The following is a 15,456-nucleotide window of genomic DNA, read 5'->3' as shown; positions in this document are numbered from 1 at the left end:
AGCAGTAAAATGTAAATAATGTTAGAGCTAACAAAACGTAAAATAGTAAAATTAGATGTAGTTTTGAACAAGCTTTCAAACAAACACTTTCCAAATAAAAGTTGACTGCCAAATCGGCCTAAATTATGAATTTTGTCAACGGTTTACCATTTCTAAATTTAAAGAAGCTCCTTGTATTAATATTCCAGTATTAGACTATGGTAAACCGTCAAATCACTATGTGATTCAATGGGACGATTTACAATCGCACTTTACCATTTCACGCAAATAAAATGATCAATTTTAAAGATATTTCTGCATGAGTAGGCCTACTTCATGAGCGTACTAATGCGATTTTTTATTAGTTCGTTTTGTTTTGGGTTTTTGCTTTGGGGAGGCGTTGATCTGAAAAGGTGAAAAGGTCGTTTTTGACTATTGCCCTGCACTGCAGCGTTCACTCGATACATATCACTGAACTATATCATACTTGATCACTCGCATCTGTAAGATTAGTAATGTTTGAAAAAGAGCGCTTTATTGTATTCCAATCTATGATTGTAGACGCCTGGTGATGGGTGCAACCTGCTTGTAGTGCAGGGCGATATAGTCAAAATTGATCTAATAAGTTGTTTATTTATATCCACATCTTAACATACATTAACTAATATTCATTGAAAATTAGGAGTAATGCTATCAAGTAATATTAAAGTAACAGCCAAAAGTGTAAAATCAGATGTTAATTTTAGAGAATACCTCATACAATCCCCGAAATATGTCTTGAAACATTAAAGCGTCTTTGAGGTAAAATCAGTCCCCCCGCTCCCCGTGCAATGTTGAAACGTGCAAATGTGTTCAGCGTGTCTCCAAAGTGTCTCATAACATTGAATGATAGAGGGTGGGGAAGGGAAAAGAGTGTTAATTGATGGCCAAGCTTTCTTCTAATTCCAAACCTTCAACATTTTTATCCACATTAAAAATACACTATTGATTTCATTTAAGATGCCTAAAGCGTTTCAAGGACATTTTTCGAGGATTGTCTGAGGCACACGCTAAAATTAACATCTGATTTTAATCTTTAGGCTATAACTTTAAAACTACTTGATAGAATCACTCCAAATTTTCAATGAATATTAGTTGGTACATAGCTAATTATGTGGAGTATAAAATAAAACAACTAATTGTATCAATTTTGAGTATATCGCCCTGCACTACAATCAGGTTACACCCATCACCTGTGTATATCTACAATCATAGATTGAATACAATAGCGCTCTTCACATGCTAATCTTACAGATGTGGTGATCAGCATGATATAGGTCAATGCATAGGTACCGCGTGAAAATTTTTCCATGACTATTTATTAATAGATAGGCTATGATGTGGGCACAAAATAAACAACTAATCTTTTATTTAGATAGTGGTCAAATAATTCTTTTATGTACTGCATCCATTTGCATATCTTCTGGAGTCGTGCCTATAGAGGAGATGATTTGAACTAATGACCAATATATTGCAAGCACTCTATAAGTAAATACTTATGAAAACGTATGAAACTTGAACGTTAGGAGTGTGTGTGGGGAAGGGGGTTACACGATAATCGATTATCGATTTTCATCCACCACCCTCAACCCACCTATAACGACTAATCATCATAGCGACATGCGATTGAACATGACCGATCTGTGATCATCATTTCCGTGTTAGGTTTTAGAATTTAGTCGAATATTGACCAATTAATTGATCATTGATTATCGGTTATCGACTGTCTATTACCCCCCCCCCTCCGCCACCAACAACTCAAACACTGCTTAACTGTGACATCTACCGGCGTGGCGTGTTAAATAAAGAACTGTGATCACGAACTCTGACAATTGCTATATTGCCCATATTCATAGAGCATTTTAAGGAGTAATCGGATCTATGTATTGTCTTTAATACAATTAAAAAACAATCAATTATCATGCCATAGATAAATTAAGGTTTTAAAACTTATATTTCAAGTAATGTCAATTGTCATGAATATAGAAGAAAAGTTTACTGGTTTGAATAAGTCACACACACAAAAAAAAAAAAAGTGAAAACTATTGAAGACTCGAACCACTAGCATTTCGTTTCACCGTCACAGAATGCCTCTCCACTTTACACCACGCTGTGTTGAAATAATTGGGATTCCGTGATATATGGGTACATTGCATTCTCTAAATGATTATAAAAGGTAAATCTCGACAGACGATTTACATTTTGCTAAAATCAATAAAATGTAAATAATGTTGAGCTAACAAAACGTAAAAATAGTAAAATTAGATGTAGTTTTAGCAAACTTTCAAACAAACCTTTACAAATAAAAGTTGACATAAAATCAGCCCTAAATTATGAATTTTTGTCAGCAGTTTACCATTTCTAAATTCAAAAGAAACTCCTTGTATTAATATTCAGTATTAGACTATGGTAAACCGTCAAATCACTATGTGATTCAATGGGACGATTTACAATCGCACTTCACCATTTCACGCAAATAAAATGATCAATTTTAAAGATATTTCTGCATAGATGATAGGCCTACTTCATGAGCAATGCTAATCACGATTTTTATTGGTTCGTTTTGTTTTGTTGTTTTTTTGCTTTGGGGGGAGGGCGTTGATCTGAAAAAGGTTGAAAAAGGTTGTTTTTTGACTATATTGCCCTGCACTGCAGCGTTCACGCGATACATATCCACTGAACTATATCATGCTGATCACTCATCTGTAAGATTAAGTAAGTGTTTGAAAACATTGTATTCAATCTATGATTGTAGACATACCAGGTGATAAGGTGCAACCTGCTTGTAGTGCAGACGATAAAGTCAAAATTGATACAATAAGTTTGTTTTATTTTATATCACATCGCAACATGCATTAACATAATATTCATTGAAAATTAGATAATTCTATCAAATAGTTTTAAAGTTACAGCCCGAAAGTTTAAAATCAGATGTTAATTTTAGCGGATTGCCTCCTTTACAATCCCCGAAATATGTCTTGAAACATTAAAAGCGTCTTTAGGGAAAATAAGTCCCCACTCCCCCGTGCAATGTTGAAACGTGCAAATGTGTTCATGTGTCTCCAAAGTGTCGCAACATTGAATGATGGGGGGTGAGGAAGGAAAAATGTTAATTGATGTTAACTTTCTTTCTAATTCCAAATATTCAACATTTTATCCACATTAAAATACACTTTTGATTTCATTCAAGATGCCTAAAGCGTTTCAAGGACATTTTTCAGGGGATTGTCTGAGGCAATCGCTAAAATTAACATCTGATTTTAATCTTTTGGCTATAACTTTAAAACTACTTGATAGAATCACTCCAAATTTTCAATGAATATTAGTTAGTGCATAAGCTATGATGTGGGTATAAAATAAAACAACTAATTATATCGATTTTGACTATATCGCCATGCACTACAAGCAGGTTGCACCCATCACCTGTGTATATCTACAATCATAGATTGAATACAATAGCGCTCTTTTCAAACATACTAATCTTACAGATGTGAGTGATCAGCATGATATAGTTCAATGCATAGGTACCGCGTGAAAAAAATTTCCATGACTATTTATTAATAGATGAGGCTATGATGTGGGCACAAAAATAAAACAACTAATCTTTTATTTAGATAGTGGTCAAATAATTCTTTTAGCCACTGCATCCATTTGCATATCTTCTGGAGCGTGATGCCTATGGGGAGATGATTTGAACTAATGACCAATATATGCAAGCACTCTATAAGTAAATACTTATGAAAACGTATGAAACTTGAACATGGGTGTGTGTGTGTGGGGGGGGGGTTACACGATAATCGATTATCGATTTTCATCCACCACCCTCAACCATCATATCAGCCCCCTAATCATCATAGCGACTGCGATTGAACATGACAGTCTGTGATCATCATTTCCGTGTTAGGTTTTAGAATTTAATTGAATATTGACAATTAATTGATCATTGATTGTCGGTTATCGACTATCTATTCCCCCCCCCCCCTCCCCCACCACCACCACCAACAACTCAAACACTGCTTAACAACGACATCTACCGGCGTGGCGTGTTAAATAAAGAACTGTGATCACGAACTCCTACAATTTGCTATATTGCCCATATTCGCGACATTTAAAAGATATCCGGATCTATGTGTGTCTTTATTACAATTAAAAAAACAATCAATTATTGATAACTTAGGTTTTTAAAACTTATTTTCGTGTTTCCTGAATATCAATTGTCATAAATATAGAAGAAAAGTTTACTGGTTTGAATAAGTCACACACAAAAAAAAAAAAAAAGTGAAACCGTTGGGGCTCGAACCACTAGCATTTCGTTTCACCGTCTGAAGTACTGTCCGTTACACCACGCTGTCATGTTGAAATAATTACGGGATTCCGTGATATATGGGTGCGCATTGCATTCTCGTGATTATGAAAATGGTAAATCTAGACAGACGAGTTACATTTGCTAAAATCAGTAAATGTAAATAATGTTAGAAGCTAACAAAACGTAAAATAGTAAAATTAGATGTAGATTTTGAACAAGCTTTCAAACAAAACACTTTACAAATAAAGTTGACACCAAATCGGCCTAAATTATGAATTTTGTCAACGGTTTACCATTTCTAAATTTAAAAAACTCCTTGTATTAATATTCAGTATTAGACTATGGTAAACCGTCAAATCACTATGTGATTCAATGGGACGATTACAATCGCACTTACCATTTCACGCAAATAAAATGATCAATTTTAAAGATATTTCTGCATGAAGTAGGCCTACTTCATGAGCGTACTAATGCGATTTTTTTATTGGTTCGTTTGTTTTTTGGGTTTTTTTTTGTTTTGGGGAGGGCGTTGATCTGCAAAAGGCGAAAAAGGTCCTTTTTTGACTATATTGCCCTGCACTACAGCGTTCACGCGATACCTATGCATTGAATTATATCATGCTGATCACTCCCATCTGTAAGATTAGTAATGTTTGAAAAGAGCGCTATTGTATTCAATCTATGATTGTAGACATACACAGGTGATGGGTGCAACCTGCTTGTAGTGCAGGGCGATATAGTCAAAATTGATACAATAAGTTGTTTTATTTTATATCCACATCATAGCTTATGCATTAACTAATATTCATTGAAAATTTGGAGTAATTCTATCAAGTAGTTTTAAAGTTACAGCCAAGAGTTTAAAATCAGATGTTAATTTTAGATTGCCTCATACAATCCCAAAATATGTCTTGAAACATTAAAGCGTCTTTTTGAGGAAAATAAGTCTACTCCCCGTGCAATGTTGAAACATGCAAATGTGTTCAGCGTGTCTCCAAAGTGTCGCAACATTGAATGATGAAGGGTGGGGAAGGAAAAATGTTAATTGATGGCCCAGCTTTCTTCTAATTCCAAATATTGAACATTTTATCCACATTAAAAATACACTTTTGATTTCATTCAAGATGCCTAAAGCGTTTCAAAAGGACATTTTTCGAGGGATTGTCTGAGGCAATCGCTAAAATTAACATCTGATTTTAATCTTTTGGCTATAACTTTAAAACTACTTGAAGAATCACTCCAAATTTTCAATGAATATTAGTTAGTGCATAAGCTATGATGTGGGTATAAAATAAAACAACTAATTATATCGATTTTGACTATATCGCCATGCACTACAAGCAGGTTGCACCCATCACCTGTGTATATCTACAATCATAGATTGAATACAATAGCGCTCTTTCAAACATACTAATCTTACAGATGTGAGTGATCAGCATGATATAGTTCAATGCACAGGTACCGCGTGAAAAAATTTCCATGACTATTTATTAATAGATAGGCTATGATGTGGGCACAAAATAAAACAACTAATCTTTTATTTAGATAGTGGTCAAATAATTCTTTTGTACTGCATCCATTTGCATATCTTCTGGAGCGTGCCTATAGATGAGATGATTTGAACTAATGACCTTATGAGCAAGCACTCTATAAGTAAATACTTATGAAAACGTATGAAACTTGAACGTGGGGTGTGTGTGGGGAGGGGGGAATTACACGATAATCGATTATCGATTTTCCTCCACCACCCTCAACCATCTTATACCCCCTAATCATCCTTAGCGACTGCGATTGAACATGACAGTCTGTGATCATCATTTCCGTGTTAGGTTTTAGAATTTAATTGAATATTGACAATTAATTGATCATTGATTGTCGGTTATCGACTGTCTATTCCCCCCCTCCACCACCACCAACAACTCAAACACTGCTTAACAACGACATCTACCGGCGTGGCGTGTTAAATAAAGACTGTGATCACGAACTCCTACAATTGCTATATTGCCCATATTCATGACATTTAAAGATGTCCGGATCTATGTGTGTCTTTATTACAATTAAAAAAAACAATCAATTATCATACCATAGATAAATTAGGGTTTTAAAACTTATTTTCGTGTTTCACAATGTCAATTGTCATGAATATAGAAGAAAAGTTTACTGGTTTGAATAAGTCACACAAAAAAAGAAAAAAAAGTGAAGAAACTGTTGGGGCTCGAACCACTAGCCTTTCGTTTCACCGTCTGAAGTACTGTCCATTACACCACGCTGTCATGTTGAAATAATTGCAGGATTCCGTGATATATGGGTGCGCATTGCATTCTCGTGATTATGAAAATGGTAAATCTCGACAGACGATTTACATTTGCTAAAATCAGTAAAATGTAAATAATGTTAGAGCTAACAAAACGTAAAATAGTAAAATTAGATGTAGTTTTTTAACAAGCTTTCAAACAAAACACTTTCAAATAAGACTCTTACACCAAATCGGCCTAAATTATGAATTTTGTCAACGGTTTACCATTTCTAAATTAAAAAAACTCCTTGTATTAATATTCAGTATTAGACTATGGTAAACCGTCAAATCACTATGTGATTCAATGGGACGATTACAATCGCACTTTACCATTTCACGCAAATAAAATGATCAATTTTAAAGATATTTCTGCATGAGTAGGCCTACTTCATGAGCGTACTAATGCGATTTTTTTTTTTTTTCGTTTTTGTTTTGTTTTTTGCTTTGGGGGAGGGCGTTGATCTGAAAAAGGTGAAAAAGGTCGTTTTTTTGACTATATTGCCCTGCACTGCAGCGTTCACGCGATACATATCCACTGAACTATATCATGCTGATCACTCACATCTGTAAGATTAGTAATGTTTGAAAAGAGCGCTATTATTCAATCTATGATTGTGAACATACACAGGTGATAGGTGCAACCTGCTTGTAGTGCAGGGCGATATAGTCAAAATTGATACAATAAGTTGTTTTATTTTATATCCACATCATAAACATGCATTAACTAATATTCATTGAAAATTTGGAGTAATTCTATCAAGTAGTTTTAAAGTTACAGCCAAAAGTTTAAAATCAGATGTTAATTTTAGCGATTGCCTCATACAATCCCCGAAATATGTCTTGAAACATTATAGCGTCTTTTGGGGAAAATAAGTCCCCCCACTCCCCGTGCAATGTTGAAACGTGCAAATGTGTTCAGCGTGTCTCCAAAGTGTCGCAACATTGAATGATGGGGGGGGAGAAGGGAAGGAAAAATGTTAATTGATGGCCAGCTTTCTTCTAATTCCAAATATTGAACATTTTTATCCATTAAAAATACACTTTTGATTTCATTCAAGATGCCTAAAAGCGTTTCAATTTTCAGGGGATTGTCTGAGGGCAATCGCAAAAATTAACATCTGATTTTAATCTTTTGGCTATAACTTTAAAGCTACTTGAACACTCCAAATTTTCAATGAATATTAGTTAATGCATAAGCTATGATGTGAATATAAAATAAAACAACTAATTATATCGATTTTGACTATATCGCCATGCACTACAAGCAGGTTGCACCCATCACCTGTGTATGTCTACAATCATAGATTGAATACAATAATCTTTTCATACATACTAATCTTACAATTGTGAGTGATCAACATGATATAATTAAATGCATAGGTACCGCGTAAAAAAATTCCCATGACTATTTATTAATAGATGGGCTATGATGTGGGCACAAAATAAAACAACTAATCTTTTATTTAGATATGGTGGTCAAATAATTCTTTTGTACTGCATCCATTTGCATATCTTCTGGGCGTGCCTATAGAGAGATAGTTTGAACTAATGACCTTATGTGCAAGCACTCTATAAGTAAATACTTATGAAAACGTATGAAACTTGAACGTGGGAGTGTGTGGGGGAAGGGGGAAATTTACGATAATCGATTATCGATTTTCCTCCACCACCCTCAACCACACAAATATAACCCCCTAATCATCCTTAGCGACTGCGATTGAACATGACAGTCTGTGATCATCATTTCCGTGTTAGGTTTTAGAATTTAATTGAATATTGACAATTAATTGATCATTGATTGTCGGTTATCGACTGTCTATTACCCCCCCTCCACCACCACCAACAACTCAAACACTGCTTAACAACGACATCTACCGGCGTGGCGTGTTAAATAAAGACTGTGATCACGAACTCCTGACAATTGCTATATTGCCCATATTCGCGACATTTAAAGATGTCCGGATCTATGTGTGTCTTTATTACAATTAAAAAAACAATCAATTATCATGCCATAGATAAATTAGGGTTTTAAAACTTATTTTCGTGTTTCACAATGTCAATTGTCATGAATATAGAAGAAAAGTTTACTGGTTTGAATAAGTCACACACAAAAAAAGAAAAAAAATTAAGTGGAAACTGTTGGGGCTCGAACCACTAGCCTTTCGTTTCACCGTCTGAAGTACTGTCCATTACACCACGCTGTCATGTTGAAATAATTACAGGATTCCGTGATATATGGGTGCGCATTGCATTCTCGTGATTATGAAAATGGTAAATCTCGACAGACGATTTACATTTGCTAAAATCAGTAAAATGTAAATAATATTAGAGCTAACAAAACGTAAAATAGTAAAATTAGATGTAGTTTTGAACAAGCTTTCAAACAAAACACTTTTCAAATAAAAGTTGACACCAAATCGGCCTAAATTATGAATTTTGTCAACGGTTTACCATTTCTAAATTTAAAAAACTCCTTGTATTAATATTCAGTATTAGACTATGGTAAACCGTCAAATCACTATGTGATTCAATGGGACGATTTACAATCACTTTACCATTTCACGCAAATAAAATGATCAATTTAAAGATATTTCTGCATGGTAGGCCTACTTCATGAGCGTACTAATGCGATTTTTTTATTAGTTCGTTTTGTTTTTGGTTTTTTGCTTTGGGGAGGGCGTTGATCTGAAAAAGGTGAAAAAGGTCGTTTTTGACTATATTGCCCTGCACTGCAGCGTTCACGCGATACATATCCACTGAACTATATCATGCTGATCACTCATCTGTAAGATTAGTAATGTTTGAAAAGAGCGCTATTGTATTCAATCTATGATTGTAGACATACACAGGTGATGGGTGCAACCTGCTTGTAGTGCAGGGCGATATAGTCAAAATTGATACAATAAGTTGTTTTATTTTATATCCACATCATAGCTTATGCATTAACTAATATTCATTGAAAATTTGGAGTAATTCTATCAAGTAGTTTTAAAGTTACAGCCAAAAGTTTAAAATCAGATGTTAATTTTGGCGATTGCCTCATACAATCCCCGAAATATGTCTTGAAACATTAAAGCGTCTTTAGGAAATAAGTCCCCCACTCCCCGTGCAATGTTGAAACGTGCAAATGTGTTCAGCGTGTCTCCAAAGTGTCGCAACATTGAATGATGGGGGGTGGAAAAAGGAAAAGTGTTAATTGATGGCCCAGCTTTCTTCTAATTCCAAATATTGAACATTTTTATCCACATTAAAAATACACTTTTGATTTCATTCAAGATGCCTAAAGCGTTTCAACTACATTTTCGGGGTTGTCTGAATCGCTAAAATTAACATCTGATTTAATCTTTTGGCTATAACTTTAAAAACTGCTTGAAAGAATCACTCCAAATTTTCCAATGAATATTAGTTAGTGCATAAGCTGTGATGCCTGGATATAAAATAAAACAACTAATTATATCAATTTTGACTATATCGCCATGCACTACAAGCAGGTTGCACCTTTCTTACCTGTGTGTATGTCTACAATCATAGATTGAACAATAGCGCTCTTTTCATACATACTAATCTTCCAAGACCAGATGTGTCAACAGTGATCAGCATGATAAATGCATAGGTAAATTTGCGTTAACAAATTTCCATGACTATTTATTAATAGATAGGCTATGATGTGGGCACAAAATAAAACAACTAATCTTTTATTTAGATAGTGGTCAAATAATTCTTTTGTACTGCATCCATTTGCATATCTTCTGGAGCGTGCCTATAGAGGAGATGATTTGAACTAATGACCTTATGTGCAAGCACTCTATAAGTAAATACTTATGAAAACGTATGAAACTTGAACGTGGGGTGTGTGTGGGGGGAGGGTTACACGATAATCGATTATCGAATTTCCTCCACCACCCTCAACCACACCTTAAATATACCCCCCTAATCATCCTTAGCGACTGCGATTGAACATGACAGTCTGTGATCATCATTTCCGTGTTAGGTTTTAGAATTTAATTGAATATTGACAATTAATTGATCATTGATTGTCGGTTATCGACTGTCTATTACCCCCCTCCACCACCACCAACAACTCAAACACTGCTTAACAACGACATCTACCGGCGTGGCGTGTTAAATAAAGACTGTGATCACGAACTCTGACAATTGCTATATTGCCCATATTCATGACATTTAAAGATGTCCGGATCTATGTGTGTCTTTATTACAATTAAAAAAAACAATCAATTATCATGCCATAGATAAATTAGGGTTTTAAAACTTATTTTCGTGTTTCACAATGTCAATTGTCATGAATATAGAAAAAAAGTTTACTGGTTTGAATAAGTCACACAAAAAAAAAAAAAAAAAAAAGTGAAACTGTTGGGGCTCGAACCACTAGCCTTTCGTTTCACCGTCTGAAGTACTGTCCATTACACCACGCTGTCATGTTGAAATAATTACGGGATTCCGTGATATATGGGTGCGCATTGCATTCTCGTGATTATGAAAATGGTAAATCTCGACAGACGATTTACATTTGCTAAAATCAGTAAAATGTAAATAATGTTAGAGGCTAACAAAACGTAAAATAGTAAAATTAGATGTAGTTTTTGAACAAGCTTTCAAACAAAACACTTTCAAATAAAAGTTGACACCAAATCGGCCTAAATTATGAATTTTGTCAACGGTTTACCATTTCTAAATTAAAAAACTCCTTGTATTAATATTCAGTATTAGACTATGGTAAACCGTCAAATCACTATGTGATTCAATGGGACGATTTACAATCGCACTTTACCATTTCACGCAAATAAAATGATCAATTTTAAAGATATTTCTGCATGGTAGGCCTACTTCATGAGCGTACTAATGCGATTTTTTTTATTAGTTCGTTTTTTTTGGTTTTTTTTGCTTTGGGGAGGCGTTGATCTGAAAAAGGTGAAAAAAGGTCGTTTTTTGACTATATTGCCCTGCACTACAGCGTTCACTCGATACATATCCACTGAACTATATCATGCTGATCACTCGCATCTGTAAGATTAGTAATGTTTGAAAAGAGCGCTATTGTATTCAATCTATGATTGTAGACATACACAGGTGATGGGTGCAACCTGCATGTAGTGCAGGGCGATATAGTCAAAATTGATACAATAAGTTGTTTTATTTTATATCCACATCATAGCTTATGCATTAACTAACATTCATTGAAAATTTGGAGTAATTCTATCAAGTAGTTTTAAAGTTACAGCCAAAAGTTTAATATAAGATGTTAATTTTAGCGATTACCTCATACAATTCCTCGAAATATGTCTTGAAACATTAAAGCGTCTTTTGGGAAATAAGTCCCCACTCCCCCGTGCAATGTTGAAACGTGCAAATGTGTTCAGCGTGTCTCCAAAGTGTCGCAACATTGAATGATGGGGGGTGGGAAGGGAAAAGTGTTAATTGATGGCCCAGCTTTCTTCTAATTCCAAATATTCAACATTTTTACCCACATAAAAAAATACACTTTTGATTTCATTCAAGATGCCTAAAGCGTTTCAAGGACATTTTAAGGGAATTGTCTGAGGCAATCGATAAAATTAACATCTGATTTTAATCTTTTGGCTATAACTTTAAACTGCCACTTGAATAGAATCACTCCAATTTTTCAATGACTTAGTTGGTGCATAAGCTTTCATAAAACAATACTATATTGATACAACCATCATGATGTAACGTAAACAATATAGATTCAATACATAAAGCCATACCGCGTGAAAAAATTCCATGACTATTTATTAATAGATAGGCTCTGATGTGGGCACAAAATAAAACAACTAATCTTTTATTTAGATACTGGTCAAATAATTCTTTTGTACTGCATCCATTTGCATATCTTATGGAGCGTGCATATAGAAGAGATGATTTGAACTAATGACCTAATATGCAAGCACTCTATAAGTAAATACTTATGAAAACGTATGAAACTTGAACGTGGGGGTGTGTGTGTGGGGAGGGGGTTACGATAATCGATTATCGATTTTCCTCCACCACCCTCAACCACAAATATAACCCCCTAATCATCCTTGCGACTGCGATTGAACATGACAGTCTGTGATCATCATTTCCGTGTTAGGTTTTAGAATTTAATTGAATATTGACAATTAATTGATCATTGATTGTCGGTTATCGACTGTCTATTACCCCCCCCCACCACCACCAACAACTCAAACACTGCTTAACAACGACATCTACCGGCGTGGCGTGTTAAATAAAGACTATGATCACGAACTCCTGACTTAATTGCTATATTGCCCATATTCATGACATTTAAAGATGTCCGGATCTATGTGTGTCTTTATTACAATTAAAAAAACAATCAATTATCATGCCATAGATAAATTAGGGTTTTAAAACTTATTTTCGTGTTTCACAATGTCAATTGTCATGAATATAGAAGAAAAGTTTACTGGTTTGAATAAGTCACACACAAAAAAAAAAAAAAAAAAGTAAAACTGTTGGGGCTCGAGACCACTAGCCTTTCGTTTCACCGTCTGAAGTACTGTCCATTACACCACGCTGTCATGTTGAAATAATTGCGGGATTCCGTGATATATGGGTGCGCATTGCATTCTCGTGATTATGAAAATGGTAAATCTCGACAGACGATTTACATTTGCTAAAATCAGTAAAATGTAAATAATGTTAGAGCTAACAAAACGTAAAATAGTAAAATTAGATGTAGTTTTGAACAAGCTTTCAAACAAAACACTTTCCAAATAAAGTCGACACCAAATCGGCCTAAATTATGAATTTTGTCAACGGTTTACCATTTCTAAATTAAAGAAACTCCTTGTATTAATATTCAGTATTAGACTATGGTAAACCGTCAAATCACTATGTGATTCAATGGGACGATTTACAATCGCACTTTACCATTTCACGCAAATAAAATGATCAATTTTAAAGATATTTCTGCATGAGTAGGCCTACTTCATGAGCGTACTAATGCGATTTTTTTATTGGTTCGTTTTGTTTTGGTTTTTTTTGCTTTGGGGGAGGGCGTTGATCTGAAAAAGGTGAAAAAGGTCGTTTTTGCCTATATTGCCCTGCACTGCAGCGTTCACTCGATACATATCCACTGAACTATATCATGCTGATCACTCACATCTGTAAGATTAGTAATGTTTGAAAAGAGCGCTATTGTATTCAATCTATGATTGTAGACATACACAGGTGATGGGTGCAACCTGCTTGTAGTGCAGGGCGATATAGTCAAAATTGATACAATAAGTTGTTTTATTTTATATCCACATCATAGCTTATGCATTAACTAATATTCATTGAAAATTTGGATAATTCTATCAAGTAGTTTTAAAGTTACAGCCAAAAAGTTTAAAATCAGATGTTAATTTTAGCGATTGCCTCATACAATCCCCGAAATATGTCTTGAAACATTAAAAGCGTCTTTTGAGGAAATAAGTCCCCCCCCACTCCCCGTGCAATGTTGAAACGTGCAAATGTGTTCAGCGTGTCTCCAAAGTGTCGCAACATTGAATGAAGGGGCAGTGGTGAAGGTACAAGTGTTAATTGATGGCCCAACTTTCTTCTAATTCCAAATATTGAACATTGTTATCCACATTAAAAATACACTTTTGATTTCATTCAAGATGCCTAAAGCGTTTCAAGGACATTTTTCGGGATTGTCTGAGGCAATCGCTAAAATTAACATCTGATTTTAATCTTTGGCTATAACTTTAAAACTACTTGAAAGAATCACTCCAAATTTTCAATGCATATCAGATAGTGCATAAGCTATGATGTGGCTATAAAATAAAACAACTAATTGTATCAATTTTGACTATATCGCCTGCACAAGCAGGTTACAGATGTATCAATGTATCAATTAAATTGGATACTGTTAGCGCTCTTTTTCATACGCACATAATCTTACAGATATGAATGAAGCATGATAAGTTCAATGCATAGGTACCGCGTGAAAAAATGTCCATGACTATTTATTAATAGATGAGGCCATGATGTGGGCACAAAATAAAACAACTAATCTTTTATTTGAATGGTGGTCAAATAATTCTTTTGTACTGCATCCATTTGCATATCTTCTGGGCGTGCCTATAGAGAGATGAACTAATGACCTTATGTGCAAGCACTCTATAAGTAAATACTTATGAAAACGTATGAAACTTGAACGTGGGGGTGTGTGGGGGAAGGGGGGTTACACGATAATCGATTATCGATTTTCCTCCCACCCTCAACCACACAATATACCCCCTAATCATCCTTAGCGACTGCGATTGAACATGACAGTCTGTGATCATCATTTCCGTGGTAGGTTTTAGAATTTAATTGAATATTGACAATTAATTGATCATTGATTGTCGGTTATCGACTGTCTATTACCCCCCCTCCACCACCACCAACAACTCAAACACTGCTTAACAACGACATCTACCGGCGTGGCGTGTTAAATAAAGACTGTGATCACGAACTCCTGACAATTGCTATATTGCCCATATTCATGACATTTAAAGATGTCCGGATCTATGTGTGTCTTTATTACAATTAAAAAACAATCAATTATCATGCCATAGATAAATTAGGGTTTTAAAACTTATTTTCGTGTTTCACAATGTCAATTGTCATGAATATAGAAGAAAAGTTTACTGGTTTGAATAAGTCACACACACAAAAAAAAAAAAAAAGAAACTGTTGGGGCTCGAACCACTAGCCTTTCGTTTCACCGTCTGAAGACTGTCCATTACACCACGCTGTCATGTTGAAATAATTACGGTTCCGTGATATATGATTGCGCATTGCATTCTCGTGATTATGAAAATGGTAA

The 15,456-nt window shown here is 34.7% G+C and overlaps 1 long non-coding RNA gene across 1 annotated transcript in view; it reads right to left on the bottom strand.

Annotated features, from left to right (window-relative positions):
• Positions 1 to 15,456, bottom strand: part of LOC140159268 (uncharacterized) — a 486,168-nt gene that overhangs the window by 66,153 nt on the left and 404,559 nt on the right. The window lies entirely within an intron of this gene.

This window comes from Amphiura filiformis, chromosome 8, assembly GCF_039555335.1.
Source record: "Amphiura filiformis chromosome 8, Afil_fr2py, whole genome shotgun sequence".
Lineage (NCBI taxonomy): Eukaryota > Metazoa > Echinodermata > Ophiuroidea > Amphilepidida > Amphiuridae > Amphiura > Amphiura filiformis.
The sequence above is the reverse complement of the archived record's forward strand: the minus strand, read 5'-3'. Positions and strand labels throughout refer to the sequence as shown.